The following is a 26,875-nucleotide window of genomic DNA, read 5'->3' as shown; positions in this document are numbered from 1 at the left end:
ACATCGTTAATTAAACCACTGCTCCCAGGGAAGGAAAAGCTATGGGAGCCAAATCATATTTTTCCCACCAGGAACCACAGATCCCTGAGTCTCTTAACTTTGCAAAAGAGCTCGTGGTGCATCAGATGCCAAGAAGGACCGGGTACATTTGTTCCTCGGCACATGTACCAAAGGCCACTAGACAAAATGATTCCAACCTAGGCCTCCCTGGTGCTAGCTTCTGGCTTTTATTACATTTTTTTTTTTTTTCAAAAATAGGATTAAATAAATAAATAAGTGGAAAGAAATGATAAACCTCCTGGCTATTGAAATATGTTATGCAAATTCCACAGTGTTTTTATTAGACAGAATAAATGTCTGTGGCTGAGGCATCCAGGTTTGTTCCAACTACTAAACAGGCCTGGAAAAAAGCCATCCTCGGGGCAAAAATTAGACTATGACCAAGCACACAGAAAATTCTCCCTTGAAAAGGGTTCACTTTTTAATTTTTTTTTTTAGCTCTCCATAAAAATAGAGTCTTATGAGGAGAATTTCCAGAAGGCTTTAGTGAAAGTACAGGAACAAATTAGGACCATATACCCTAACACTGGAAAATCATAAAACATGAAAAAGATACCTTTTTTTCCCCCTTTGTGGAATTTTCTTTTATCATTTTCTAATTTGGATTACATAACACCATTATCTATCTATACTAAATGCTATAAGTATTTTATTTTATACGCAATTTACCAAATGTATAGTAGAATACATTGTATGTGTAGCATAGAATTAGAGCAAGGATTGTCTTTTTTAATAACATCAGGGTTATGTGTCTCCTGCTACTTTCGCTATTTTAGCCCAGGGTAGAAACATATCCACTCACACACAGATCACCTTATTTCCAAATTATCAGAACTGTTTACTCAGTATGATATATAACTATTAGGAACAACCTGAAATGAAGTACACCTGAAAAAAGACTACAAAGGCTCAGTATTTTTTGCCACTTTTCTAGTCTCATAGATGCAAAATGATAGGAAATTCCGGAAGAAAGGAACAAAAGCATTGAAGTTATACAAAAGATGATGCAGTTGGCACAGCAGAAAGACCACTTGAAGCTAGAATCCAATCATGTCACTTTCAAGTCCAAGATCTCCATTTATCCAACACATGGCTTTGGACAATTCATTAAAACTCTCTGAGCACCATTTTCCTCAATAGCAATACAGTATTAAGAGTTTGCTCCTGTCTCACAAAGTTATTGTGACACTCAAATATATGAATGTTCTAAATGTACTTTGTAAAGTATGGAAGTCATTACTTAACTTAAAAAAAAAAAGAAAAGGAAAACCAACCCTACACTAATTATTGAACGTCTACTAAGTGCCAGGCATTGTACCAGGTGCTTTGCCTATGTTTGTCGCACACAACCACCCCAGGAGGTAAGAACTGTTACACACGTGTAAGGACAGAGCTTAACTGTCACCCACAGGGCCCAAGCCTTTCTTTGCCTTCCGATCCTGGTAATCCCGTCTCAGTCCTCAAATCTTGGCTCTGGGGCTGCTGGGGTTATTGGGAAAACACCAGGCACCTTGCACTTGGCTTTATCTCCTCTACTCTGTAGTGTTGTGCACACAGCCACTTGGCATAGCCCAGCGTGAAAAAGTTGAGCTAATCTTTAACTTTTTTCTTCCACTCCTCTCAAATGTGCCAGATGATGGAAATAGACGGTGACCTTTTCGTTAAGGCAAAGTAAAACCGGAAATGATGACACCGTCCTCCCAGGCAGTGACCTATGGTGTTGCAAGTCTCTTGGTGTTTCTCTTTCCCTTGGCTTGCCCTTTCTTCTTGAAGAAGCTGCTCCTCACCTATCCGTACAGGGCTTGTTTTTAGCTCATGTTCTGAAATATTTATGTTCTAGTAGCCAACTCGGAATATGGGATAGAGTTTGTTCTTGGTGTTCTCCTGTCCGTATCAATTGGATCAAAGGGAGATCCATCTGGAATCCACTTAAGAGTCCTTCCAGATGGTAAGCTTGCTTCCAGATTGTATTTTAGTAGGAGAGAAAGAAATCACCGAACGTAAACATTGTAGCACCAGGGAAGGCCCTGTAACCTTATTTCTTTCAGGATTTTTCAGGGCTTGGAATGACTACACCTGCCTTAGATTTTCACAGGAAATGTTTCCTCTGCCTGAACCTCAGGCTGAAATTAGGGGCCTTTGGAGAATTATGGTGTTATTTACAGCCAAACCCTGCCCATCCACAACCACCGTTAGGGGCTGTGGCTTGATTCTTCTTATTTTAAAAGTTGAGATGAATTTAAAAAGCTGTTATCAAGGAGTTCAGGGACCTTCGTTGTCAAAGTGGCATCTACTGGATGCAAGCTCATATTTGGCTAATTCTGAAAAGCAGAAGATTTACAGCAAACCTCAACTGCCCCCAGTGCATCATCAACTTAAAAATGATAATTTCCACTCGCAAGATAAGTAACCCTAATAAAGATCACAGACGAATGGATAAAGAAGATGTGGTACGTATATACAATGGAATATTACTCAGCCATAAAAAAGGAACGAAATTGAGTTATTTGTAGTGAGGTGGATGGACCTAGAGTCTGTCATACAGAGTGAAGTAAGTCAGAAAGAGAAAAAAAAATACCGTATGCTTACACATATACATATGGAATCTAAAAAAAAAAAATGGCTCTGAAGAACCTAGGGGCAGGACAGGAATAAAGACGCAGACATAGAGAATGGACTTGAGGACACGGGGAGGGGGAAGAGGAAGCTGGGACGAAGTGAGAGAGTGGCATGGACATATATACACTACCAAATGTAAAATAGATAGCTAGTGGGAAGCAGCTGCATAGCACAGGGAGATCAGCTCGGTGCTCTGTGACCACCTAGAGGGGTGGATAGGGAGGGTGGGAGGGAGACACAAGAGGGAGTGGATATAGGGATATAAGTATACGTATAGCTGATTCACTTTGTTATACAGCAGAAACTAACACAACATTGTAAAGCAATTATACTCCAATAAAGATGTTAAAAAAAAAAAAAGAACACATAGATTAAAGAAAAAAAAGATCACAGGGTTGTGTCTCAGAAGAGGCAACGTGGTGGGCTCTCTTTTGAACAAGGGGTGGACTCTGGACATTTGGAACCTGGGCTCCAAAGCAAGCAATTTTAGAAAGGACACACACTGACTAATTTCTTCAGCTACCACCCTTGTAAATGTGCTTTGCCCCAGACTTGCCAACCCATGACCTTGTGTGGTCTGGAAACTTCCATTCATTCAACAGAGAAACAAATATTCAGTCATTCATTCGTTCACTCACTTTATTGAGGGCCTACTATGTGACAGGACCTGGGCTTGGAGCTAGGGATATAGGCTGGTGATGGGAAGCAAATTGCTGGCAGAGCCTGGATCATCTCTGTTGTCACTAGCCGGGCACCTTTCCTATTCTGACTCGGCTGAACTTCCCGGCAGTGTGCATTGGCCAACCCCCTCCATGTTCCTCTTCCCCAGCACACATCCCTGGGACAGTGGGAGTTGCTGGGTGGAATTTGCACTTCTGCCCTGAACTTGCCCTTGCTCCGTACAAACCCTGGTCCAGTCAACACAGGAGTCACTGAGGGGCAACCTCAACTGACCCGATAAACTACGTGAGCTTGCTCACAGGTCCCTGGCTTTCAACCCAGGAAAGAAAGGTCTGGACCTCGACTAAAGTTCTTATGGACCTCGACCCAAACACAGGCTAGTAAGCCTGTCAATCTTATTTAGCTGATCAGCCAGAGACTGCAGGCATTTTTCTGCAGCCCAGCTGTCAACTGCCCTGTGGTCAGAGTGAAGGAGTGACAAGTGAGGGGTTCCTACATACTTACCCACACTCCCTCCCGAAAGGCCACAAACCAAATCCTGTGGATTTTAATTGCAGTTTGGGGGCCCACGGCCCTTAGGAATGCAGATTCCATAAATTAGAAATTGTGTAACTGAGACAGACCTGAAGTTTACATTTGCAGCATCTGGGAAGATAGGGTTTGCATAGCAAATTAAAGGAATTCCTTTATGGAATTCTTTTTATACCTAGCTAAAAACAGATCAACAACTATACCCCCAAGATTGGGGTCAGAGACTGCAGACTAAAGTTTAGGTTAATTATGAGAATAAACAGTTTTCGAGTACCCTGGAACTCTCTATAAACACCTACTCAGGTACAAGCAACTGCATGTAATTTTTATCTGTTTCTAAGCAAGCATCTCATAGGAACATTGGGTTATTTTAGGCCCACTTTTTAATTTCTATAAGGGCTGGATTTGATGGACTGATTGCAAATAAGTCCAGCTCTTCACTAATTCAGGTGGGCTCCTGCCCCGTTATTCTGAAATTGATGAGATTGTCCGGTAGTCAGAGAGCATCAGTTAGAAGGTGCTTTGAGGTCATTTAGCCTCCAGGCAGAGCTGTTCCTAAAACTATTTTAGACCTGTGGTGGCTTATAGTGTTATCCTGCTATCTGCATAATCATTACAGTTAAACGCCACCCCTTCAGAGATCATGTTTTATTTTTGCCAAGTGCTTTAACCCTCATTTTAATGACACCCGAGACAGTCCTAAAATGATTATTTCCTGTTCTCCAATAGGGAGAACGAGGCACAGTGATCACCTCTCTCTCACTGGCTTCATGCCTCCAAATCTGCTCATTATGAGCTAGGAACAGAATCCTTGCCTCTCGTATTCCACCTCGTTTTGAAAAGCGCTCCCCCCATTCCCCCAGTCCTAAATGCCTGTTGAAGTAAGCTTCAGCGTGTGCCTCTTCTCTCTGGTTTGAACCCTTGGGGGTATGTTTTCTAGCTTCCAGAGGATGCCCGGCTTCCCAAAGTATTCAGAACACTATCATCTCCTGCAGATGTGGAAACCACCAAGGAGGAGCGGGGAAGAGAAGGAAGGGGTTAAGTAAAGGTGGGAGGGAAGCAGGGAGCACTGCCTTTCAGGCTGCTTCCTTCCCAGGCATCAACTGGCCATTCAGGACCAGGGCAAGGCTGCCCTCAGCAGTCACTTCGACAGGTGCTAGGCGCTGGTCCAGAAATCATAAAGCTAGTTTTCGTTGAGTGCTTGTTAAAGGGACAACATGCAGCGCATCGTCCCGTTTCGTCTTCACATCAACCATGGAAGTCGGGAATATTACTAGTTCCCGTTGGATAGACAAGGAACCCACAGCATAAGGCGAGGAAGTCATGTGCTTAATGAAGCTCACGGAGCCCAGGAGCTTGTCTGACTCCAGAGGCCACTCATAACTGAACCACCTCTCCCGAGAGCCCAGCCCGGGGGGGCAGGAACAATGTGGCAGAAGTTTCAGGTCTCGTGCTCCTCCGACTTGGGTGGCCCAGCAATAGGAGACGGCTGGCCATTGTTGACACGTCTGAGTCCATAATGGAGAAGAGACAAAGCTTTAAAAAGGCAGCGCTGTGACTGTTGGAGTCTCTGGCACTATCTTTTTTGTTTTTTTTTTTAATAACACTTATTTTCCAGAGAGCCTGAAACCCTTGGATGTACACGGTGTATCATTCCCAGGAACTCTTTTGTCATGTCTCCTGGCAGAACTTCGAATTGCGCATTTCACAGTCTGAATAGGTGTGCCAAAGTCCAACGTTTACAGGAATGAAAAACCCTTCCCTCTGGAGTTTTTATTCATTCACTCAGAAATTCATCAGAATGTGAGCAGCAAGTGTGTGCCAGACACGCTGCTGAGCGGCAGGATGTCAAGGTGAACGTGATGGGTTTGGTCCTTCTCTTGTGGAGTCTATAGCCTGGGACCGCACTGGGGTTGGGGAGCTCTAGCTGTGGACCAAATCTGGCCTGCTGCCTGGTTTTGTAAATAAAGTTTTATTGGAACACAGTCATGCTTATCCATTTACACATTGCCTGTGGCTGATTTTACCCTATGACAGCAGAGTCGAGTACTTGTGACAGAGGCTGCAGAGCCTGCAGAGTCTCAAACATTAACCATCCAGCTCTTTACAGAAAAAGTTTGCTACCTATTGTCCTAGGATAGCATTTATTTGTCAAGCCTGCATTTTTTTTCTTTTGGATAGAACATGTATTTAACCCCAAACTGGTTATCCATGAGGGTTCTTTACTATCACAATTGCTTCCTGTGAAGAAAAATGGTCATCATAGAGGGCTCAGCAATGCTGAGAAAAATGTAAAATTATGTAATAAGAGTAACCAACATTTCCTGAGTGTTTGTTACTTGCCAGCCGGTTGTTCTAAGCACTGCGCATATGTTAACAATTAGTTCTTGCGACAACTCTATGCAGGAAGCACAGCCATTATCCCCATTTTACAGATGAGGACTGGTTAAATGACTCAGCTGAAGTTCAGGGCTGGAAGGAGCAGAGCTGAGTTTAAACAGTGGCAACCCGGCATGCACTCGCCTCCGTTACTCTACATGAGGACATGCAGAGGGCTGGGGGTCATGCCCAAGTGGGTTGGAGAAGAGGAGGAAATTCCCACCTCACCGCCAACCCCGGAAGTGGCAGGACAGTGCTGGCCTGGTGATTGTGAGGCCTATTTTTAGCCCTAAGAAAATCCTCATCCAGGAGAAGATGAGCCTCTCCTCTTGCTTTCTATACTCAGACACATTCTCTGATTAGAGGAGGATGGGCTCTGGGCTTCACTGTAATTAAAGTGCTTCTCAGATGCGGATGTGTCTAATGCCTCTGCTAATGCTGATCCGTGGAGGATGCTTTGAAATTCAGTGAAAAAAAAAAAAAATAGAAGCATTGATTCATTTTGTCAGAAAGAGGAAAAACAGCGAGGAGCAAGGAGCCCTTCTGTAGTTTATTCCTGTGTCACTTTCTTGGGGATTCCCAAGACCCTCGCTGGCAGGCTCTTCCTTTTCCCCTGACATCCCCTGCATTCCTTCTCCCCAGCCCCAGGATATCCTTGCCCCTCCCCCAACAAGGTTCTTTCTAAAACGTGGAGGCCGCCCTTGGGGTTCTTGATACATAACACTGGGACCACAAAAATCACACTCCCATGTCTGAGTAGGGGACAGTAGTTTACTGAACTCAGGAAGCATACATAACAGAGTTGAGAAGTCTATGTTCTTTATATATCTTCAGAATTATCATGAAGGCGTACCCCCAGGTTATTCAAACTTTCTTTCTGAAGATGACATTAGTTGATGACAGTTTGGTAAGTTTCTGTGGTCTGTGGTTGTCCATAAAGAACCACTGGTACCATTCATAGGACCCTGTAGAAATGTAAGTTGCCATAAGAACGTGTAGATGATCCTTTCTGGGTCTCCCACGCACTGGAGCAATTGGAAAGTGGGATGGAGCCTTGACTGATGTGGGAAATCAGAGCCACCCCCATGTAGGCCTTCCCCTGTTGTGGGAGTTTACACAGCCATAGCTCCATACGTACCTTCTAAAATCGGTATTTCCACCCAATACCTCTTGTACCAGGTCCTGTGCTATAGGTCCATATAATGGGACACTCACCAGATGAGCTTTCTAAGTTATGCCTTATTTCAGACATCAGCCCGAGTTCTTTTTTTTCTGTATTTTTGCATTTTATTTTATTTATTTTTTATACAGCAGGTCCTTATTAGTTATTTATTTTATACATATTAATGTATATATATCAATCCTAATCTCCCAGTTCATCCCACCACCACCGCCCCTACCCACCCCTGCTTTCCCCCCTGAGTTCTGTCTTAACCCTGATAGAACCATAAGTATAACAAGCAAATGTATGCAATCTCTAAAACATGCATAGAATTACAAAAAAGTAAAAGGTACCTACTTTTAGGTCTGACAAGCTATTCCCTCCATAGAATTATGCACCGCAGTTCCCGCTGCCCTATAAAATCTTTGGGAGGCCATGCATATCATATGCAAGCAATACCAGCAGGCATTCCTAGAACATTTAAATAGCCTGTCTCTATAGAATTAGCTCAACAGCCAGCACTGGAGAAGTTAGGAGATAATTATGTCTTCCATAAAATGAAGTTCTGTTCTAAGGAGGGAAGGTGGCCAAGACGCCAGGTATGTTTTTCTTTTTCTTTGTATCTTGGCCATCTCATGCCAAGACACATTCCAAGCCACCCTTTGGCTCATGTTTCTCTCTTTCCTGAAATGACTTTATTCTCTCGGCGTTCAATGGTAACTATCACAGTGAAAATATAGATTTCATTTATCTCCAGGATTTTATTTGGGACACACTTTGGGGCTCTTGCATAACCTCTTTGAAAAGAGATTTGCAAAACATAATGATCTAGTCCTCTGCTTTTCTTTCTGTAGCTCAAAATAATCAAATTAACAGGTAGAAGAGATTGGAGCTCTCTGTTTTAAATTTGTGGCAAACTGATTCAAAGTTAACATATTTTGGAAAGGGTTATATAAATAAATCTCAAAGGGCTCTTGCTTAGCCCTATTTCTCATCCCAGTTACCCAGTCAGCCTTTGAGAAACCAAGGAACTAGTGAATAAGGAGGTAAGGGAAAAAAGCAGGAGGGAAAAGAGAATTAGTAGAATAAATTCATGCCCCTTGTGTGGTGTCTTTAATATAACAGTCATTTTATATCAATCCCTGAAAAAAAGACATTATTTGGAAGAAATATGGGGCCACCCCCAATTACATCTTCTGATATCACAACTATAATGCAGTGCTGCCATGTACAGTTGTTCAGTTCGAGCACTGCACAACTAAAGAGGGTTCCATTCCTTTTTTTTTTTTTTAAAGATTTATTGATTGATTGATTGATTGATTGATTGCTATGTTGGGTCTTCGTTTCTGTGCTAGGGTTTTCTCTAGTTGCGGCAAGCGGGGGCCACTCTTCATCGCGGTGCGCTGGCCTCTCACTATCGTGGCCTCTCTTGTTGTGGAGCACAGGCTCCAGACGCGCAGGCTCAGTAGTTGTGGCTCACGGGTCTAGTTGCTCTGCGGCATGTGGGATCTTCCCAGACCAGGGCTCGAACCGGTGTCCCCTGCATTGGCAGGCAGATTCTCAGCCACTGCGCCACCAGGGAAGCCCTCCATTCCTATTTTGATCTATGTGTATGGACTTGATGACTGACATTTCTTCTCTGGCACTGAACCCTGGCTTCCTGCCTTCCCTCCCTAGCTGTGATCTGTACTCAGTCCTCAAAGTGAGTCCTTTTTTAGCCACTCTAGTTATCAGCCCAGTCTGGCACAGTCTGCTTCCTGAAGGTCCATCCATACAAGCCACTGCTCTCCTAGGTTTGCCCCATTCTGAAGACAGAAATTTGGACACTAGCTCTGTTCCTGGCAATGCCTAGTGACTTCTTGGTGTAGCCCTGGCTCCCAGCCAGAACTCTGGGTCATCAAGGAATCTATTGCTTATGTTTTTATTTCCAGCCATGCCCTTAACCCCCTACCCCAGGCTTTCCTGTCTGCCTAGTCCCTCTTTGTCCCTGGTATGTCTGGAAACAGGAAAAAGGTTCCCAGAATTCTCCCCTATTTAGAAAATAGAGGAGGAGGACAGAGAAAAGGAGAAGGAAACACTGAAGTTATCCCCCAAAGACCCAAGCCTGTCCCATGCCAGTCTACCTTGTCAAGTGCTGATCTGGCCCTTAACATAATTTTTGTCATGGAACCTGCAGACAGCTACAGAGTCTTTTATTTTGAAATAAAAGTCTTTTGAAATGGTCCTTTCATCAAAATCCATTTACATCTTCCTCTGAGATCTTAAGAAAGCTTGTTTCAGTCACCAATGGAGAGATACCAAGTGCTGCTTGTCCCACATATTTGATTCTGCTAAAAATATTCCACAGCCACCTCTAGAAGCCTTACTTTGTCTTTTGGAGCATTAGCTAGCTGGCTCTTCATCACACCAGCCTCTTCTGATTCTTTCCTTTTCTCTCTCTCTCTTTTTTTTTCTGTTTCAAGGACTCATTTTCTCTAGAGATGAAAGGGACCTCAAGAAATCATCTAATTCAGTACCTTGCATTGAGATAAATAAGATAGGTTTATCCCCATTTCACAGAAAAGGTAACAAGCCCAGTCAGAGGAAGAAACTGGCTTCAAGGCACAAAAAACACGTAGATGCCGTAAGCTGTGGCTATGAATTAGTATCATCTGGGGACTAAGCTTTCAGGGCAATTAGAATAGGATCTCTGAGGGGGGTGTTTAAGACTAACCTGCATCCCCTGGAGTGTTGGTTAAAGAGCAGATTGCTGGGCCTCCCTAGAGTTTCTGATCCGGAGGTCTGGGTGGACCCAAGGATTTGCACGTACAACCAGTTCCCAGGTGAGGGGATGCTGATGCTGTACATGTGGGACCCACTGTGGGAACCACTGGTGCCGGGAAACGCTTTTATGGGTGCGTTAGTAAAAGAGAGATTGGCTTGGAGGTGAGTCAGTGATTCCCTGGCCCACTTCAAAATGATCCAGTCATTCCCTGGTCAGTGACCTAGGAACTCTGACCAGTGTGAAGACCTAACCACGTGTCTCCTGCAAGTTGACAGACAGGAAGTGCTGGACCAGATGATTCTCTGTCTCCTTCAGCACCTTCTTCCTGGACTTTGGTCTCAGCACTACCCTTCATCTTATCCCCATGACCCCAGGACCCTGCCATTCTTCTGACATCCGGGTCGCTGTGTGTCCAAGGCCCTCCCTCTGACCCCAGAGAGTCTTTCCTTGGGCTGTATGCCATCCTGCCAAAAGCTAAGCCATGCCTCCCTTCACCTCTCCGTGACTTGGTGCCCCTGGTGCAGGGGGCATGCCAGTCTCTCGGCCCTGCCCCATTGCTCCTCCTCGCCCTGTACTGTGTGTTGAAAATATTCACTGGCCAGCTGCTAGGCCTTTTTTGCCTTCAATATACTTTCTTACGGAGACCAGCCTAAGAAACAGGTCATTTCTGCTTGAAACATTCACATTCCTAATGGCTCACTAACTAGATTTCTGATTCTGGTCTGAGAGATATCTCTTTTTTAGTCCATTTGCAGAGAAGAGCTGATTAACATACTTAATTCATTCACCTATTTGCCAAACATTTATTGATGTGCTATGTGAGTAGCACTATCCTAGATTTAAAGACAAGGAGAGAAATGAGACATATTCCCTTCCCTCAAGGAGTAGGAGGGGAGATAGGCTTGCAATAGGAAGCCCAGTTCAGTGTGATGGGTGCAAAAATAGAAACATGTGCCAGATATAGTGGTTTATCAGGGTGGGAAGGTGCAGTTGAACTCTAGGCCCTGGTTGGGGTTAGCAGGTCCTCCATTTTCGTGGGACCTGGGCTTGCATGTTCCTAATCATGAGTGCTTGGCAATACAAGGTTGATTTATTTATATAGGAACAACAGCAAGTACGTACAAGAGACAGAGTTATTCTCTCCCAGCAGTGTGCTGTGCGGGGTCAGAGAAAGTCCGTTCCTTGGAAGGGGTTTCAAAGAGAATATAAAGTGTTAAGTGAGAATGGGGGGGCTTCAGATGCTATATGTGAAATGAGTGGATGGACCTCAGGTTAGGGGGGCACACCCACCCCCAGAGCTGGGTTAGGACGTGGAAGAGGGGAGAGCTGACTGCAGAGGGAGTGCTCACCACCAATAGGAGCTTCTCTTGGGTATGGGGAGAGCTTAGAAGCATAGGCTGGAATCGCCCTAAGTTTGCTGAGGGCCTGTCCCCACCATGTGGTTTCACCCTAGGCTGCTCTGCATTTTCCATGGTGACTTGCTTGAGAAAACGGAGATAGTGCTTGGGAACCCTGCAGCTGGTGCCCCCCCCCGCCCCGGGAAGACGACCCTCAGGGTGGACCCCAGCTTTGCCTTGGTCAGTTGAAGGGGATGTTGGAAACAAACAAAACCATGGAAAATAGTATGGAGGTTCCTTTAAAAACTAAAAATAGAGTTACCACATGATCCAGCAATCCCACTCCTGGGCATATATCTGAATAAAACAAAAGTCGAATTCAAAAAGGTACATGCACCCCCAATGTTCACAGCAGCATTATTCACAATAGCCAAGACATGGAAGCAACCTAAGTGCCCATCAACAGATGAATAGATAAAGAAGATGCAGTATATATACACACACATAATGGAACACTATTCAGCCATAAAAAAGAATGAAATAATGCCATTTGCAGCAACCTGGATGGACCTAGAGATTATCATATGGAGTGAAGTAAGTCAGAAAGAGAAAGACAAATATTATAAGATATCACTTATATGCAGAATCTAAAAAATAGTACAAATGAACTTATTTACAAAACAGACTCATAAACATAGAAAACAAACTTACAGTTACCAAAGAGGAAGGGCAGGGAGGGATAAATTGGGAGTATGGGATTAACTACCACGTAGAAAATAGATAAACAAAAAGGATTTACTGTAGAACATAAGGAACTATATTCAATATCTTATAATAAATTATAATGGAAAAGAATTGAAAATATATATATATACATATGCATATGCATAACTGAATCACTTTGCTGTACATCTAAAACTAACACAATATTGTAAGCCAACTGTACTTCAGTTGGAAAAAAAAAGAAACAAACGAAACCCTGCCAAGTGCCCAGGGCTGAGGGAAGAAGTGGCCTGAGAGGTGGATATTGAGACCACTGAGGATGTGGCTGGTGCTCACCAAGTGGTGAGAAACTAAGCACAATTCTGAGACGCATGCAGATGAGTGGAGAGAGATGAGAGTGGCTCACAAAGCAATCCTGTCATTACTTTTCCACAATTTGCTGACCCTTTCTGGGATCCAAGGTGCTTCCTACTATGCTGTGGATGTGGTTAAGTAGAATTTTTGTAAATAGAATCTTTTCAAAAATATGTCTGGGCAGTTGCTATTTAAGGGCAAAAGATAGCAAATCTTTATCTGGCAAAATGAATAATCACCTCCTATTTTACTGGTTTCTAAAGACTGAAACAAAAAAAAAAATTTTGAAGAGTGGTACAGTCCTTCAGCATCATTGTTCAGTGGACAAAATCTTCCTTGAGTACTTTCCCACTTTCTCTAGCTTCCTGAGGGAAACTCTAGATCCACATCTTCCTGCCTATTCGTCAGGACTCCAATCAGTTTTATTCTTACTCACCCTCACTACTCCCACCCCAGATAGGCCCCTTCTGATCTGTACACTCTTATGGGAAAAGCTGCCTGTTCTGTATCTCTTTCCCTCAGTCTGCTATTCTTTGCAAATATGATGAATGTTAGTGGATTAAATTCTTATGAGAACATTTGGTGAAGGCTTTTGGGGAACTAGTACTTTAACCCAAAGGAATGTTTGTAATGATCTAATGGAATTGGAGGAGGTACTTCTGGCTTAGAAGGTTTTCCAACAGCTCCCCACACTGGACATGAGTTGAGCAAATTCTAAGTGCAAATGTATTATACGTACTCTAAGTTCCACCATGAAAATTCAGAGAATAGCAAAAAAAAGCCCTCTGTACTGGAAAAATAATTTAGGAGAAAAAGTGAAAAGAGTTGGGACTCTGCAAGGTGGGGAAGAGAATGTTAGAGAAGAAAAATTAACAGTAACTTAAAATACATCCAATAGAAATATATGTGAGCTGCATGAGTAATTTTAAATTTCCTAGTAGCCACATTAAACAATGTAAAAGGAAATAGGTAAAAACAATTTGAATAATATATTTTATTTAAGCCAATATATCTAAATGTTATCATTTCAATATGTAATCAATACAAAATTATTTTAATGAGCTATTTTATGTTCTTCATACTAAGTCTTAGAAACCCAGTGTGTATTTTACAGTCAAGCATTTCAATTTGGACAAACCACGTTTCCTGGGTTCAGTGGTCACATGTGGCTAAGTGGCAATGTAATGGACAGTGCGGGTCCAGACCCTAAATGAGGCTGCTAGGAGGTGTATCCATGAGGAAGAAACAAGAAGGAACTTAAGCTGGGCAGGTGAAGGCAGCTATACAAATATGGAGGCCTGGGTACCACCACTTTTAAGATTCTGACTTCACCGGTCTGGGGTTGGGCCCGGGCATTAGGAGTTTTGAAAAGCTCCCCAGGTGATTCTAATGTGTAGCCAAGGCTGGAAGCCACTGAGCTAGAGGAGGAATTTCCCTAAAGTGAGAGGACTTCCACATTAAAATGAAAACTTTGATTGGGGGGGTGGGGGGGTTCATCATCTCTTGTGTCCAAATTTAAGAACTGGAAGGAAACTTTCAATATCATGGAGTCTTCCATCTTGTTTCACAAATGATGGAAGGCCAGTATTGGGTATTACTATTCGGTGTTTATAAATGATTTTGTTTGCTTGTTTATTTGCTTACATCCTCGATATCTCCCTCCCACTTTTTCTTTCTTTACCTAGAAGAGATTTTTTTAAACTCACTTCTGTCTGGACTGAACTTAGGCGTATGTGCTGATGATTCCAAAGCCCCATCCAGTTCTGAGGGGCCATGGTTATCTTCTCCTAGGCTGACTGCAGGAATCTTTACATATGACAGTGCCACTGGGTACACAGGATGAGGAGCTAAGTCCCCACCTTAGAACTGCCTATGGGAGGATCTCTGTCCATTCCCTGATTCCCATCCTCCTTCCCATTTCTCTGAGACAGAGAAGGGTTTAGACCTGTGGGTCTGATTTATAACCCATATTTTCAGGGCTGATGCATTTTCTCGAGTTCCTAGTAACGTAATGGGTGATTTCTGCCAGCAAGTTAAATATTTAGCAATAAGAAGACATACTCTACTGCCCAATAAGAGCAGTTTTAATGAAGGTCACATGTGGGGTCCAATGTGTTAGAATCCTGTGTATAGTTGATGTGTAAATGTCATCACATAGGGAGAATTGAGTACATAGGGTGCTGTCACCCCCAGAGAGGATGGCAGGATTGGTGCTGAAAACAGACTTCGTCAAGAGCTCAGATAACAACCTTCTCACTTATGATACCTCAACCCCTTCAATATCTCTTTCATAGAACAGTAAATCACTCTCTTGCTGGTTCTTGTTTCTAAAAGTGGGTCATCTTCAGTGCTTGCCGTTCAGTTTCTGGGAAACGTCTATTGTCTTCTATCCTCTTGTTTAGCAGCTCCGGCCAAAAAGAATGAAATAGACAGAGACTAGCCACTTATGTCATTGAAAGAGTAAGCTGGAATTTTGTCCTTTGCTCCTTAAGGCTTTGCAGTTGATTTGTATGGGACCAGGTTTGTACCAGGAGAGCACAGGAATAGGTTATTATTTAGCTTATTATTCTCTGGTTCTAATAGATGTATAAACCAAAATTCTTAAGAATCTTCTCCAAATTCCTTTAAAAAAAAAAGCCCCCAAACCCATGGTAATAGCTGTTTGGGGCCTCTTTCTGAGGATCCCAGGGGAGGTTCACTGGTGATAAATGCTGGAACCCCAGAAGAGAACAAATTGGTCTCACAAGCAGCCAGTGACAGCCTTTCTGAATACAGCTGCCTTCTTCATTAGAAAACTAAAAATAGCTCTGATCATTGCAGGCTGGTTTCACTTTAAGCCTTCTGCCACATTCATTTGTCTATTTCATTCAGGGTTTCTGCAAGTCTATGACACTGTGATACTATTTCAGCTGAAAAGTGCATTGAAGAAATGTTTTCTTTCCCTCCCCCATGTTCACTCCAGATGTCCCCAACTCTCCAACACTGTTTGCTATTAGGAGAACTCACGGGAATCTTCCGGCATCCTTGCCATCCCCATCTGCTTCACTCATTTTTGGAAAAATAAACACCATCCACGTTGCAAGCAAGAATCAATTATTAGGGTTTTTTTTTTCTCAAGGAAATGTTCATTACATGTCTGATTTTCTATGGACAGCTCATGAAATATTGAGTACAACTACCCTTTCCAGCTGACATAGGATTTTACTAGATTCTCTGCTCAGACTTAGTTTGAAGAGACATTTTCACCCCTCTGGGAATTGGCGGACTCTGTGGCCGCTGGCAAAGCCAGCTTCCTTTCTAGCTTTAGGAATAATAAGGAAGCCCACTGTGGGGGGCAGCCTATGTGAGTAGGTCAGTCTGTGCCAATCAGGGAGAATGTGTGCTTAGCCCCTGCCCTTCCCCATCTTGCCTCGCTAAGGAAGTTGTTTTGCGTTATGCATGGAAGTGGCACCACAATGATAGGTAGGTGGGTCCCTTGTGAGGTCTACAGCAGTCTGGTCCTGTTATCTTCCCTCCTTTCAGCATCCAGGGTATTGAGGGAATGGAATATAAAAGGGGAAAAAACTGGGGGAAGAGCAAAAGAAATCAACCAGCTGCTTAGTACTATCCATTTACAAAAGGTCCATTTACGAAATGGGCATACAAAGCCGTACCAGGAATCATTTATAATTAAAATATGGAAAATAAACCTCAACCCTAAACCCGATCACATCGTGTATATACCCTTGTATATATAAAAGTATGATTTTAATGGCTTTAATAGAAATGAAAATCCTAAAGATGAGAGCTAATGTTGCTATGGAAACTTTTACATGTCTTGACTGCAGAACTCTTAGTTTAAATTTGCAAACTTAGTATCACATTAGCTTTTTTCACATTGGATTTCTGGTTGGTCTTTTAAGATAAAAGGAGAAAAACTACATGCCATACTAGTACTTCTTGTTATACTCACAGCCAAAGGAGAGAGTGGTTTACCATCATTTGACACTTTTTTTTTTTTTCTGTCTGCACAGGGAAACCTCCATCAAGGAGCTTACCTAAGGGCTACGCAGGATGAAGATTTTAGAGTCAAGCATGATTAATTCAGTGCCAACATTTTCAAAATTTGAATGATTTCCTTTTCTCATAGAATTAGATGTCCAAAGTCTGAATCAATAGGCAGGGGGGTCGTGAATTTAAAAACCCAAATTGTACAGAGCTCAAAGCCCTAGCAAGAGTAGAAAAAGCTCTGAACTCAGCACTCAAAGGCATGGTGATGCCTGAAGCTTGTGCTCATTTGCTGCCACCACGCATGGCACTAGGCAGTTGGGCCCTTTGTGAGTAAAAGCAATGTGAAAAGAATGCCATTTGGAGAATTGTGCAATGATCATTGGGAAGGCTTGAATTCCCTGTCCCCCCTCTTTCTCCATCATCTCCTCCCTTACTCTCAGCCCAGCCTCAGCTGGGGGTTGGGGGAGGTATCAGTAGAAGGTTTGGCAAACTGGAAGCTTCGTATGCTTTAGAGTCAGGTGGGCCTGAATATAAAGTGAGCTCCACTGTGGGGCGGGTTATTTAACTTCTCAAATACTGGGTACTTTACCTGGCACACAGCAGGCTCTCCATAAACATGTTCTCCTCCAGCTGAAAAGTGGGCACCATCTTTGGGGCCAGGAAGGGGCAAACTAGATCCAGGCTGCATCTACTGAGTCCTTGTAAAGTGGTCATAAACTCTTCTCCCGTCTCTACTATTACATATTTTGATTGTTTTCACCTAAATCAATCCATTTACTCTGAAACTCATTCACCTGTGCTGTGATGGCCTCGTTTTGGTCCCTGTTCTATTCTCAGTGCCTTGCATGAGGCCTGCATAATAAATACCTATCATATGCAGGTGTGAGACATGGGGGTATGAGGCATGTGTAACTTGGGAGGGGGGCTCTAATTCAAAAATTTTTTTAATATACAAATACAGAATCTGGTTCAGGGCTGAGGAAGGAGCCCATGCAGGTGTGGTGCCCTGAAACTAAAGCTTTGTGAGCATCACAGTAAATCTGCCCTTGTCTGAGGAACAGAACCGGGTCCTGAGAACTGCTAATGAATGATCACCTGCCTTTCTGTGACCTTGTATGGTGCTGGCACCTCGTTTTGGTCCTATGACAATTCAATTTAGGTCTGTTACTTGAGATGCTGACTAATGATGAGAAACCATCATACCCACAAAGTATGTCCAGATGGTGTGGGATGGATAGCTATGAGACAGTGTCATGGGAAAAATTCATAATGTGGCTTTTATCAATAACCTATGTATCCATCTGTTGGGGCCACCATAACAAAATACTACAGAATGGGTGGCTCAAACAACAGAAATTTACTTCTCACAGTTCTGGAAGCTGGGAAGTCTGAGATCAAGGTACCAGACAATTTGATCTCTGGTGAGAGCCACCCTTCTGGCTTATAGATGGGCCCCTTCTCATTGTGTCCTCACATGTCCTTTCTTCTGTGAATTCCCAGGGAGGTGGGGGAGGGAGAGAGAGGGAGAGAGAGAGAGGGAGAGAGAGGGGGAGAGGGGGAGAGGGGGAGAGAGAGAGAGAGAGAGAGAGAGAGAGAGAGAGAGAGAGAGAGAGAGAGAGACGGAGAAGGGGAGGGAGGGAGGGAGAATCTTGTCCTTTTCTATGAGGCCACCAGTCCTATTGGATTAGGGCCCCACCCTTGTGACCTCATGTAACCTTAATTACCTCTTAAAAACCCTATTTCCAAATACAGTCACATTGGGGGTCTGTGGGCTTCAGTGTATGGATTTTGCCGGGGATACAATTCAGTCCATAGCACTTATTGGGCCGACTTCTCTGGCTTCCTCTCTGGCTCTCATTTGAGGACTCACCTCTTTAGGCTTCAATACACTCATCAGACCTGAGGATAATATTAGAGCAGGGTGGGGGTAGAGTAATTACCTCCAGGAAGTAGAATCAAATGGCGCCCTGCACAGAGCAACTTTCCCAGCAGAGTGTTGAAAGGAGGGACCAGGCATGTCACAGAGAAATGATTTCCTTGGCCCCTGATGAAGCTGTGTTTCCTTCCCTTTCCTGCTTTTTCTCTTTCATATTTTATTCCTCTTTTTTCTTCCTTCCTTCCTTCCCGTTTTCCTTTTCTTCCTTTCTCTCTCCATTTTTAATAGTATACAGTCAAACAGTGGTTCTTGGCCCTCTTAGGGATGGTTATCTGCTTTTGATTATCCCAAAATGAAAGGGTTGACTTACGGGTAAGGAGCAGGGAGGCAGAGAGGGCTGAATAGATGGGAGGGTGGTGTTGGTGTAAGACCCGAGAAACTACTGCGTTACCCCACGGCAGGGAGGAAAGAGGAATGACGGTGTGAAAATGGAGTGGTAGGTGCTAGCACAGAGCAAGAAATACCCCAGGTGATAACTCTGGGTCTCAATTTTCTCATCAGTACAAAAAAATAAAAAATGAAAAATGCTGAAGTAGAAAATCCCCAAGGTGCCCTCAATCTCTGCTATTCTGTACCTCTGTACCTCTTTCTACCTTACCTTACTGGGAAATGGCATTGGTAAATAAAACACTTTGGGTGCCTGGTAAGAAAATCATTATGCAAATTCAACGTATTGCTCAAATTAATTCTAATGAGGTTCAGGGGGAAAAACAAGTAACAACCAAAACTCTTTAATAAAGTGTTCTAAAAAGAAAAAAAGAATTATCGCCCACTTCTGCACTTCCTGCTTTTGGCAGGGACTCGAAGTGGAAATCTGAAAACACTGTGAGACAGTCTGTTCTCATGGTATTTCTAGCTGAGAACAGGAAGGAGGGGAAATCTCATATGAGTGAGAGAGCCTGTTTTTCAGTGATTAGCAGGCCAAAGAAGTTTCCCTGGGCAATCAAGCTTGACAGCACCTCTAAAAGTTCTACCTTTATCTGGTCAGCACAACAGATTTTCCCAGGAGCCCCACCACAATCACCAAGACACAACTCTCATCCGCCATTTTTGCTGAGTGGCTATTCTCCCTGAGGCTAGTGTTAGGTGCTGGAGACCTGGATGTGAGCCGTGTGGCCCCTACCCTTCTGGAGCACAGAGCAAAGTTGGAAGGATAAGGCATCTATAAATGACAAATAATTACAATGCTAAGCAGCATATGCTGAGCGCTAACTGAGCCATGCACACAATGCTAGGAAGGAGCCTTCCACACGCTGCACAAAATTCCTTATTGGTTTGTTTTTGCTGTCTACCTCACCACTGGGCTCTCATCACTCATTGCTGGCATATTCTGTACCTTTAGCCATAAAATGTTTCTTAGTTCCTTTAACTCTTTTGCCCGTCTTGAGTCACAACAGACTGCCCTGTGTGTGATGCCGATGAGTCACTGAGACTGAATCCTGCTCACATACGTATGTAATGATTAATGCACACTGATTGGCTAGGTGTGCTAGAACCAGAAAAATCCCAAAGTCTAGACTAGTTGCATTGTCCCTAATTACCTGTCAGACGGTTATGTGCACTGGTGTCTAAGGCTACAGCAGACACTCCAGGGAAACGCCCTTGGTCACCATGACTCCCACTGAGTCTCATAAATCACCTAAGGCGTATGTCAATGGCATCTTTACGACCAGGGCCACTTGAGGGCTCCGGGGGGGGGGGGGGGGGAAAGGTGAGCTTTCCCACCCTCATCCCACCCCCAGAGAAGAACACGGGAATCCCCCATCTGAGAGCAATTCTCTCACTTACTGAGTGGCAAACTTTCCTGGAAAAAGATATAAATTATCTGATTTTCTCTTTGAAATAAGTAATGGTGAGGATTATGTTCTGAACAAGGAACTAACACTCAGTGTTTTGTTGAAATGACCACCATTACCATCTTTAATCAACTATTTATTTACACCTGGGTGATATGCCTATAAAAATGCTTATAAAAGGGTATGTAAATTAAAAGATATAGTTGGAGGCCATCACCTTTTATTTACTGTAATGTTTTAACGTACGTGACTGCTTTGTGCCCACAACAGGTGAGAGGTTGAGGGAGGTGTTGGTGGTGGCATGGAATTCAGGATTTCTCTGGGTTAATTTTGTATGCATTTTTGAGAAAACCTGGGATCGCTTCATGGGTTTTTATTTATTTCCTGTTGGGAATACGAAAATGTATTAGACACAGACTCAGCCATCAAAAGAGCATATGATCCACTGAGTAAGGCAGAGACCCAAATAATACAAAGTAGCTAAGAGAACATTGGGTAGGGAACTCTGTAAAATGGGAGTTGAGTGTAGAATGTGATCATCTTCAATGTCACAAATTAAAATGCCGGTATAGGGTTATCCTTTTATAAACATTTTTTTTTGAATGCAAGTTCATTGCAGGAAATGTATAAAATAGAGAAAGGCACAAAGACGAAAGTAAAAATCACTCCTAATGTCACCCGGTGAAAAACACTGTAAAATGTCTCTGAATGTCATTCTAGTTACTTCTCTATGCATATCTAGTGGAATTGTATTGTATACTGTTTTACAAACTGTTCTTTTCCTTTAACAATATGCTGTGAAATATACTGTGCTTATTTTCCCCACATGATTTTATGTCCTTCTACACTGCGATGTTTACTGGTTGCATAATATTTTGTCCTACAGATGCACTGCACTTTCCTATCCCATCTCCTAGAGCAGGCCATTAAGATTGTTTTCAGTGTCTCACTAATATAAACAATGCTGTGATGAGCATCTTTGTATATAAATATCTGTGCACCTTGCTGATTATTTCCTCAGGATAAATTCCTTAGATGTGGGATTGCCAGATTATAGGTATGGAAATCCAAGTCCAGCAGCATGGCTGATACTGTGATTAGAAAACAGACAAGATGAGAAATTAACCCACTTATTTCAGAGATGCTTGTTTTTCATTTTGATTCCTTTATACTGTGTAAACATTGATCCTAGAGATAAAAATGGTCATCCTAGGTCTGCCAGCAGAAAGCTTTCCTAGATTTTGGCTGCCATTTTATCAACACTAGTAACTTTACTCTGAATTTGGCTGACCCAACTTTTTTTACCTGCCTTTAAAATGCATGAACAGACCCTTCCTTACCTTCAACTTGCTGTCTTTCGATTCCTTAGTGCATTGGTACTCCACAGGGTCAAAAATCACAATTCTAGCTGATATGTTATCAAACTCAAAAGCAAACAATGAATTTCATAATACACCCACAGTGTCCAAAAAACCAAAAAGTTTTATCTTAGCAATATGCATGGAGGTATTAATTTTAAAAAGCAGTTACAACTTGCACTAGAGCTCTCCATGTTGGTCATCATATTGAGGGCGAAAACATCATTCAACTACGGGCTAAGGATACTGATATCTTCACAAACATACTGGAAGATATGCATCTGAAATGAGGTGGCCAAAGGCATCTAACTCATCGCTTTTTAGCGGTCTGCTTTCAGTATTGTCAGTTCATGAAATCCATAAGTAATTCCGGATTTTCCACTTTAGGATCTCAACACTCTCATTTGTTTGTCCAGTCCCTTGAACAGCTATTGTCTGAGTGCCTATTCCGTACCTGTAACATGACTCAGCTGATGCCCTCAAAAGCTCATAATCTCATGCAGGAGTGGGTAAGTAAAAAAGGTGTCATAGGACACCTTTATTAGGACAGGGATAAAATGTACTGATGGATCTGTCTCCCTCTTCTTCACTTTCTCCCCTTTGCTCGACCTCCTTTGAGTCTTCCGCTCACTGCCTCTCTCCTCCCTCACATCAGTTACTTCCAGGAAGGACCTGGACCAGGGGTTAACAGGGAGCGCAAGATGGCAGCAGGGGATTCTGCAGGGCTGGCTGGAGCCAGGGGACCAGGAAGCACAGGCTGCAGCAGCTTCCCTGGTGCAGCCCCGCCCTGAACATTTGTGGAGCCTGGGGCCAGAGCACAAATGCAGGCCACTTACCATCTGCGGAAACACATAAAAGTTGTAAATCAAATTAATAAGCTGTTAACTAAAATACAGCTTCAGATGGACAAAATCGAAAAAATATGTGTAAAGCTATGGTTTTGTATGATAGAAAGTTGGAAGACTATCAAGCAATTGGATTTAATTATTGCTGTTCATATATGCATGTTCTGTTGATGGGTTGGCAATGTTTGGATGAGAATGAAAGGATACATACACTCCCGGGGAAAACAGTGATTGTCTCTGGGATTGGGACTGGTGGCATGAAGAGGGGGGTCTTTTACTTATTGGCTTCGGTAACTTTTTAAAGACATGATGAGAGTATGGGTAATTTTATTTTCTTTTTCTCTGCTTTTCTCTATTTTTCAAATTTCTGAAATAATCATATGTTGCTTATGTAATTTGACAAAAATTTAAAAAGGAAGAAAAGTCAAGACTAGAAAACTGTTCTAGGATAGGAAACTGTCTCATTAAGCTGAATTCCTAGAAAAAGACTGTATTTCAGTTTTTAGGCTTATATGACTTAAGGAGTTGACTAAAATTAACCCCAGATACACCGAACTTTTTTCTTCAAGAGGTCACGGGGGAATTGGAGAGGTGCTCCACTATCAAAAAATGACAGATAGAGAATATATTTTAAAAAGAACATGCACAGCCATAGAACTTATTGCCTGACTTTTTAAGGCATATTATTTTTACAAATAATCAAATGTTTCTTTTTCAATGAGCTCAGACATTTCAGGATTATTTCTATAATAAGATGTCACATTTACTCAGTGATTCCAGCTTTTCAAAGTGCTTCATGTTAGTCCTTTCATTTTTATCCTCACAATAACCCCACCACATAGGGAAGATGTCATCCCATTTTCCAGGTAAAGAGAACAAGGCTCAATATATTGCGATTTGGGCCCACGTGTTACAACTAGTTCCCAGTGGAACAAAGACCGGAGCATCGGTCTTTTGGATCTGAGTAGAGTTCTCTGGTTACTGCTATTAATAAACTTACACAATGAATTTTCTGGAAAGTACACTTATTTCTCAGAAATTTTCATAAATGTCCCCACTCTTGTTTTTCCTTGTTTAAGGGCACTTATCTTTAAAAGGCTGCCAAAATTTCTCTGTGAGCTACTAAAGAATACTCAGCACACTTTTAAGAGATGCCTGACTCCCTGTAAGTAATTCCACAAATGAGGATCTTTATAGACAATGCTAATTAGTGCTAAGTACCTTTAGAGGTGCCTTCCAGGCTAATGTCCAAGGATGCAACACATGGGGGAGGAAATTATAATAACCTCTCCCTCAGGGACTCAGCTGGTGTTTTGTGATGATGAGAGATCATAAGATTATTTTACTCAGTGCTTAAAATATGCATAAGTACTATGTTAGTATTATTTTAAGATAAACAGTATCTCATTTACTTAATCTATTTTTTCAACTGGGATTATTTTGTAATAGCAAACATTTTACTCATACTCTAGAAAAAGTACACTTTTAAAAGATAATTTGGATGAAATGGATGAAAGGGGTCAAAAGGTGCAAAGTTCCAGTTTAAAATAAATAAGTCATATACAGCATGGTGATTACAGTTAACAATACTGTATTGCATATTTGAAAGTTGCTAAGAGAGTAAATCTTAAAAGTCCTCATCACAAGGAACAAAAATATTTTTGTAACTATGTACGGTGACAGACGTTAACTAGGCTTATTGCAGTGATCGTTTTGCAATATATACAAATATTGAACCATTATGTTGTATAAGTTAAAATTTAAATTTAGAAAAAGAAGAGGAAAGCAGAACGAATAGTAAAAATGTCAGGAAGATAATTAAAGGAATATAAAACACCTCTTTGTGGACGTAAGGAAGAAGGTCCAAGGCAGGTAGTGCATGCCACTGGGCCATTCCTGAATTTTAGTTCAGAGAGCTGGAGTCACCAAGGTGATAGGTGTGCTCCTCCGGCACGCAGACCTTTGCTTGCCTTTGTTTATAATGCCTGGCAAGTGAAAGGGCATCCTGCGTTACTACCTAGAAATGGCCAACTTTACAGTCTAGGGACACTCTTCAAGTCCTGTGTGGTGGCCCCAGGATGGGGCACTGATTGGGCAGGAGGAAGAGTAAGATAATAACGAAGATCTGGAGAAGCTGTCCTTGTAACTCTGCTAATGACCTCAACACTATCTCCTTGACCTTTTTTGCCAACATGGGTGCTCCCTGATGGAAGTATTCTGGGATGTACCTGGCTTCTGTGCTTGTCTGTCTGAAGGTGAACAGCATTTTAACTGTAAGAATATGATTTTTGCCTCTGACAGATTGGAGATAAAAAATTAGAAAACATAGACACCAGACCTCTCTCTCCCTAGGACAGAATTCACCAGTACTTAGGCAAATACGTTTTACTCCTATACATTCATATCCTTATCATAATTATGTTGATACATTACTATAACTAATCAGTCCTATTGGAGAAATTAACAGGCTCCTTAGAGTCTTAGAGAAGGAGTGCCTGCTTCTTCCATTCACTGATTTCATGCCACCTTCGACCACGGTAGCAAAATAATTACAGCAAAAAGCCGCCGGCAGATCTTAGCATTTGCAGGGTAGGGTCATAATTGAACAAAAACTGTTAAGAAGTATGAGAAGGTCAGCTTTCCACTGCCCTTAGCATTTCTGTAACACCAGGGAAATCTTAGCACATCTGTTATTTTAAGTGGGCACCAGTGATTTGGAAAGCTAAAAGCAGCTATATCTAAGCCTTTTAAAGTTTTCTTAGCCATTGACTCATGTTTTATCCCCTTGGTTGTTGGCAACCTGACTTTTAGCCAAGCAAACAATAAACTGAGAGCATAAACAAAATTGGTCCCTTACAGTTTTATAGTTGAGGAATATACTTAACAAAATCTATAAATTTCCATGGACATAAATCCCTGAGCACTACCTTGCAGCTGCTTAAAAATCTAATAACACCAGGAGTTACTCTTCTGAGCAGGCTGTAAACCTAAGCAGGGTGACTCTGGTATAATAGATACAGTTTGCAGGGAGATTTAAACATGATTATAAACAAGAGGGAGGGGATATGGGGATATAGGTATATGTATAGCTGATTCACTTTGTTACACAGCAGCAACTAACACACCACTGTAAAGCAATTATACTCCAATAAAGATGTTTTTAAAATAAATAAATAAATAAACATGATTATAGTTCATAACTGTAACAACTAACACAAAGCCGTATCCCCTTAATCAGAAAATCTGCGTTTCAGGTGTTGAAGTTTAGCGGGGCGGGGCGGGGGTAGCACTGCTCCATCTGCCAGGGTTGCCTGACAACCTACCTTCCGCGGATGAACAGCCTTGCAAAACAGGTACGGAGGTCTAGCTCTCTTTGTCCCTGTGTTCTACAATTTCCAGGAAGCTGGCTTCCCACACTTCTTTGAGAAGGGCAGGTGGAAATCTAGGAGGCCAGCGTGGAACCTTAAAGCTGACATCGCCAAACCTCAAAGCCAGCCAAAGATTTCACAGGGGCAGAGAGGGCCGTGGCAGAAACACAGCCTGGTAGGGGCACCAGGACAGCTTCGTGGGAGGGCTCTGTTCTCCCAGACCACCCCAAACGAATAGAGAAGTGAGCTTGCTGTGCAAATGTAGCATTAGGATAAGTCTCCTACCCCCTCTCACCAGATTGTCTCTCTTTAGTTCTACCCACAAAGACATTGCGTGGTTAATAGTAAAAAACAACAAAAACAAAAAAACCTGACTTGTATAAATTTATTGGCAGATGTCCCAAACCTTGACCTCCACCTAGAATTTCCTAATGACATTCAGTAATAGAATAAGCCAGTCTGAGGAGTACGGTATGCATGTGTATTAGGCTAAATCTAATTTTCAATGACTAATCTATCTGAGCTACGCAGCTCACATTACGGGGGATGGAAGACTGAGCACTGCGTATTTAGAGACTCAATAAAATGTGTTACGTAATGAATCATGGGGACACAATGCCCTATGCAACAGTGGTGAATTCAACACTGGCAATCCTTCATAGAGCTCCCAAGCCAGGGAGAGAGAAGAAAAGAGAAAGAACTCTTTGATAGAAAAAAAATTCCTCCAAGATGCGGTAGGATCAGACCAGAGGGGCACCCGACTCAGGCACGCAGAAACTGGGAAGACTTCTGGGAGGAGTACTATGGAAGTGGGACCCTGAAGCATGTGTAGGCGGCAGCGATGGGATTGGGGGAGTGGGAGGAAGAATACTGCAGACAGAGGTGAGGCTAGGTTTAGATGTCAGTGGTGAGACCCCACGAAAAAGCAGGCAAGACACGATCAGTCACATAGGGCTTTGCAAAGTCTTGTGA

This window comes from Balaenoptera acutorostrata, chromosome 10 (genome assembly GCF_949987535.1).
Source record: "Balaenoptera acutorostrata chromosome 10, mBalAcu1.1, whole genome shotgun sequence".
NCBI lineage: Eukaryota > Metazoa > Chordata > Mammalia > Artiodactyla > Balaenopteridae > Balaenoptera > Balaenoptera acutorostrata.
The sequence above is the reverse complement of the archived record's forward strand: the minus strand, read 5'-3'. Positions refer to the sequence as shown.